The sequence below is a fragment of the Thamnophis elegans genome, chromosome 1, assembly GCF_009769535.1.
Source record: "Thamnophis elegans isolate rThaEle1 chromosome 1, rThaEle1.pri, whole genome shotgun sequence".
NCBI lineage: Eukaryota > Metazoa > Chordata > Lepidosauria > Squamata > Colubridae > Thamnophis > Thamnophis elegans.
Window position 1 is genome coordinate 7,701,693 of NC_045541.1, and position 6,559 is coordinate 7,708,251.

Here is a 6,559-nt window from a genome sequence, read left to right on the forward strand (position 1 = left end):
CCCTCCTTAAAATTTCTGGCACATATATTATTTTCATGCTTTTTAAATAGCTTTTCTGTCTTTAGTTCTAGTTTATTTGTTCTTTTTTTGGTGGTAGCCAAGAGAAGAGAAATAAAACTGAAATGTCAGAGATGTATCCATGTCAAATTGGAGAAGAATGTAGTCAGGAAAGGATTTCATGGTAGGAAATGTGAAACGACCACTCTCCTTCCTTCCTTCCTTCCTTGCTTCCTGATAGGTGAGCTCCGAAGAGCCATATGGTCAGAAATTTTAAAAGGACAGATCTAAAAGAATATCAGGACTAAACAGAAGGGAAGGGGAAATGGGCTGGTAATCTGAACCAAGATCTGGGAGGTGAAAACTGGTCAGGGTGGGATAAATTGCTATAGCCAACTCTTTCACTCAATGTTGTTTAATGCACCTCTTTTTCAAATAGGCTGGGAAGGAGGCTCAGTTTCTCCCAGATGTTTGAAATAGTTCTCACAGAATTGTAATCAAAAACTTGTCCGGCTGGGAGTGAATTGGAAGTGCAGGACTTCAATAATATCAAGTAGAATGCTGAAAAGGGAATGATATTTTAATTGACAGGATTTCTGGAGCGTATTTATCTCACAACATCTTTCTACTACTGTTCAAACGTGGCCAACTTCAATCTTATTTAGGGACAAGCAATGAGAGTCCTTTTTTAAAAAAAAATTCATAAATTTTTATTTTAAACACATAAGCACATCAACAAAAACAAACACATAACTTAAAAACAACATAGGAACAATAAGTTCCATCGTATATCATACCACAGTTCCGAATCGGTTTCTTTGCAGTTAGTGTTTTCCCTACTATACATTTCTATCTTTCATTCATAATCTCCTTATTCGTTATCCATTTTTATGAACATTTCTTTATTTATTTAAACTTAGCTACTTATGACCAAATATTATTTACCTATATTATGCTTTATATGTTTACTGTCATTTATTCCCTTACATACAGTTATAGATATATATTCACATAATTATTCTTTTTCTTTGCCATTCTTATATTATTATTATTCCATTTGAAAGGTTATAAGGTATAGTTTAAAATGCTTTATTTACCATCCTTCACACCTGCTAAGACACCACCTTGTTTTCTCTGTCTTTTCTTTTCTCCCTCCCTTCCAATGAGAGTCCTTTTAAGGGTGAACTCCAGTCCCATCAGACGTACTGAAGCATAGCAATAGCAATAGCAGTTAGACTTATATACCGCTTCATAGGGCTTTCAGCCCTCTCTAAGCGGTTTACAGAGAGTCAGCATATCGCCCCCAACAACAATCTGTGTCCTCATTTCACCCACCTCGGAAGGATGGAAGGCTGAGTCAACCCTGAGCCGGTGAGATTTGAACAGCCGAACTGCAGAACTGCAGTCAGCTGAAGTAGCCTGCAGTGCTGCATTTAACCACTGCGCCACCTCGGCTCCTCGGCATGACAGGGATGGAACCCAACAAAACCTGGAAGGTCATAGATTGTCCAAGAGTACAGGTAATCTTGAACTTATGACTATAATTCAACCCACAATTTTGGTTGTAAGTCATGACAGTCATAATGCGAGTTATATCGCCATGCCTGATTTTATGGCCTTTTCCATGGTGGTCATGAAGTGAATATGGCCTTTGTAAATAAATAGTAAATATTGGTTTCTGGCAAAAATGTCATAAATTGTGGTTGTGTGATAATATGCAGGATGCTGCCAATGACCACAAATGCCGAGTGTCATGTGACCATAAGGAGCAGAAACATTGCAATTTTGACTCTGGATCATCGGTACCTTTTTCAGGGTCCGTTGTAATTTTGAAAAGACACTAAACAATCGGTCATAAGTCAAGGACTGCCTGTAACTAATATGCTGCAGAAGAGATACACAGCCCTCCCAGTTAAAAAAAATAATACTCGCAAAATTTTCACAAAGAGAACAACATCTTTACAAATATTGGACCATCACATACACACACACCGGTCCGGGTGGAATCTGCACCCATCCTTTTGGCCTTTCAAAAGGCCTTCAAGACATGGTTGTGCCAATTAGCCTGAATCCCCAATGAGGATGTGGCGTTTTGGAGGTGGCTAATGGAATAGATAACACCCCATCTCCTTCCTGTGTGCACTTTGCTCCCTTCCTCTTCATCCTGTTGAGTTTTATTTTAATTGAATTTTAAATGTATGAGCCTTATTTATTGTTTTAATATTCCGTAGTAGATTTTAATTGAATGTCTGCAAGCTGCCTAGGAGTTGCCTCTGGGAAGATGGGCAACATCCAGGTTTGATGAATAAATAAATACAGGTATAATGTGTACTGTATATTATAACCTCCATTGAACGCTGTAGATTTGACGATTTCTCTAAATCTCTAAGCAGATTTAGACTCGATCTGATCTATATTATGCCTGGGACACTTTTGGGAAAATTATTGAAGAGCTAGTTATGGTCTAAATCAGGGGTCCACACAACCCCCAGGCCGTGTCCTACAGAGCTGGGCTGCAGAAGTAGTGGGCGAGCACACGCAGGCACATGCATCCCCACGTGTGTGAGCAGTGGGCAAGTGCATGTACCTTCTGCTCGTGCAAATGGAGCTGTGTGTACAGAACCATCCCCTCTTTCCCCCTACCCCACCCGCAGCTAATCCGCCATGCTGGAAAGGTTAGGGAAGTCTGGTCTTCCAATGGAGTGATTTCTTCCCAAGTAAGCAGCATCTGTTTCACCTTTTGCCTGAAATCCTATGCCCGTGTGGCTACAGCTCGAGAACATCTGCACAATGTTTTGTAATTGCGTGGACATGACTGCCATGTTGACTTCTTAAAATCTTCTTTGTGCACACTTCTGCCAGGGATGAGCTTAATGAATCCACTGGCAGTGAGTTACTTCTGAGTAAACATTCGGAGCATTGCGTTCTTGGCCTTCTCTACTTTATTCTTAAGAAGATCTGGTGTCAGTGCTGAAGTTCCATAATCTCCAGCCAAAGGACATTGGCTTGCATCTCTCTCTCTATATAGAACAATTTAAAGATTTCTCATTTAGCAAGCTTTTTCATCTTAGAGCAGTGATGGCAAACCTTTTTTCCCTTGGGTGCCAAAAAGTGCACACCCATAATTAAATTCCCCCACCACGTGACCTCCACACGCATGGGTGCACGACCTCACACCCCGCGCCCCCTGTTTTGGCCTAGCAGTCCTCTTTGAAGCCTCCAGAGGGCGGAAACAGCCTGTTTTCACCCTTCCCAGGTTCCAGAGGCTTTCTTGGATCCTGGAGAAGGCAAAAATGGTCTCCCCTGCACACCCCAGGCACTCCAGAGGCTGGAAACAGTCCATTTCCCGACTTCCGGTGGGCCCGGTAGGCCTGTTTTTCGCCCTCTCCAGCTCCAGAGGCTTCACCTGCCCTCACCTGCCTGTCCGCTGGTGGGCTCCGCGTCGATGGGGCGGCTACTGGGAGCGGCCGCGCCTCTCGCCCGACCGGCGGTGCCGGGAACGTCGGCGGGCTCCCCAACTGCCACGGCGCTGGAACAATCTTAACCAATACATTTTTATGTTTGTTTATTAGTCATATGCGTAGAATTTCTCCTTATTTTCGGTTCAGTGTTTTAGTGTTCACTGTTTTTAGAATAGTGTAATTTTAATTTTGCTAACAATTTGAATGTAGGCCCCTCTTGATCTTGAGGCCCTAGGCTGAAGCCTAGTTAGCCTATAGGAAAATCCGGCCCTGACTGCAGTGTCCTGGGTTATCATGGGATGCTCTTTTGTTACCTTCTGACCAGCAAAGTCAACGGGGAAGCCAGATTCATTTAACAGCAGTTTGACCCATTTAACGACTACAGTGATTCACTTAACAGCCATGGCAAGGAAAGTCATAAAATGGGGCGAATTCCACTTAATAAATCAGAAATCAGAAATGTTTGGCTCAAATGTAGTCATAAGCCAAGGATTACCTGTGTTGAAAGCAATGCTTCATTTAGAATCCAGAGGACCTAGGATTCGGCACAGTTTAGAAGTCACACTTTCTCACTGAGACTTTCTTTCTTTTGTAGTACCACGTACTTGAGGTGCTATTGTAGTTGCTCTTTCACTGATAAAGTCACTCTGCACACAATGCCCTTTATTGTACTATCGGTAACAAGCAACACACTCTCTGTTTTATACACAGTAAGCCAGCTGGTAGCTCTGCAGGGGATCATACAGAAGCAGACATGACTCCCCTCGGTGTTAACAATACAGCAGATGGAATTATTACTGCCTCTATAGGTGTAGCACCGGGGCAATTCAGTTGTTGAATGTCTATTCATCACAAACCTGAAGCACACTAACAGTCCAATGCGTTCCAGCCAGTATTTAGAAATGAAAACATGGGCTGCCCTCTTAGACCAATCCTGCCCGTGTATTTTGCATGCTAAAACCTGTTTAGCTTCAGTCAACGAAAGTTAATTAAACTCGCTCCCGTGCCTAATATAAGTAACATATAATATTATAATTTTGCCATGGGGTGCTTTACTGTATGCTCTGTTGGAATCGAGATATGTTTATTGACACAGTATTAACAACAATATACTAAGGAAATTCCCATATGAAAATGGAGATGAGGTTAATCTGGCATTGTTATTGACAAATCGGCTGACTTCAAGTAGTAACTATTTTCAGATTGATTGGTCATTTTTGTCTTCTGCTCAGAAACCTCACAGATAGCAGGGTTAGAAATAACTGTTTTATAGTTACCAGAATCTCCTTTTTGAAGATAAAGGGCAACATTTGTTCTCCAAATGCCTGATAACATCACTTTTTCTCTATAATTTCTAAAAAGTAATGCGTAGAGGCTTACCCGGACACCAAGAAGTAAAGGTTACAGTTTTGGATGCTATTTATCTGTCTCTGAAGATTTCAGGTCAGGAATAGGTTTTCTTTGGGGACCTAATTTCTGTCCACCTCAAATTACAGTACATTTTCCCAATCTCATATTCATAATCTCCTGGTGGAATACTGATTGCCTTGGTGATTTTGTTCTGCTATTTTTCCTTTTGTTCCACCAAGTTGAATCATAATGTCTTCTTGAATTAATACCTCCTGCTTATTTTGTTTATTTCCAGTACTTTGAGCACTAGTTTAAGAATAGAATAGAGAAGAGAAGAGGGCAGAGCTGGAAGGGACCATGGAGGTCTTCTAGTCCATCCCCTTGCCTAAGCAGGAAAACCTATACTGTTTCAGACAAATGGCTATCTAACATCTTCTTAAAGACTTCCAGTGTTGGGGCATTCACAACTTCTGGAGGCAAGCTGTTCCACTGATTAATTGTTCTAACTGCCGGGAAATTTCTCCTTAGTTCCAAATTGCTTCTCTCCTTGATTAGTTTCCATCCATTGCTTCTTGCCCTGCCCTCAGGTGCTTTGGAGAATAGCTCGACTCCCTCTTCTGTGTGGCAATCCTTGAGATATTGGAACACTGCTAGCATGTCGCTCCTAGTCCTTCTTTTTATATAGGCAATCTATTTCATGAATTAAGAGCCCGTGTTCTTTGTGTTCTTCGTGGTTCTTTCCCCCAAATAAATGAATTAATAGGACATATACTGTATTATATGTACAGTCCCCATTCCTGCTCCAGTCACAATTTGCTAACTGAAGTCCTTCTGATCAATTTTGTAGACAGCCTGCTATCCTATGCCCCTTGGAAGACCCAAATGAGGGGCAACCCATTTTGTGTCTGCATTTGCCACCAAGAAAATGCACCCTGGGGTCTCAGAAACCAAACATTATGTATCAACACAATTTTCATTGTCAGGGTTTACATGTATATTTCTTTCACTTCTTTCCATTGTATTGTAGGAAGTGATCACCCAGCCCTCTCACAGAAAAATGAAATATCCTAGGAAATATTGAAAAGGCAGAACGTTTCTCTGGATGTGAAAAGAAAGAAACATGTTTTAAAAGACAGAATAGCTGCCTGTAGCTTCCTGCCCATCCCCACTTGGTCAATGGGCCATTAAGAAGGACAAGCTAGTCCACTTTACATAATAAAGACTTCTCCACTTCAGCTACAGGGGGGATGGGATTAAAGCATGATAACATTGGCCCCTTTACTCAATTGACCACATGGCATCTGAGAACTCAACCAAACCTGGATTCAAAACACAGCCCAGAGAGTTGCCCCTGCATGGCCCCATGGGAGTCTGACAACCAATCAGAATACATTTCTTACACAGGAACAGGAAACAGAGAGGTGGGACTAAACAGGTTATAAAAAGCCTAGCAAGCCCCTCCCTCAGCCCTTCTCTTCTTCTCCACCAACATTGAAGCACGTGATCACCTTTTCTGTTCAGGGCTCAAGCCATGTGGCCCTGTCCAAGAATAAACCATCTTCCCAAGCAGCCTCCATGTCTCCAGTGTCTTTTTCCCCACTTGGAGCCGAACCCAGAAGGACATTTTTTTCATCAGTATAGAGTAGAAGGATGGATAATAACAAACCCTTAATCTAGTTGCAATGCAGCACACTATTTTGATATTTGCTACTCACAATAACAATAGTAATGCAAAAAAAAAAAACCCTGTC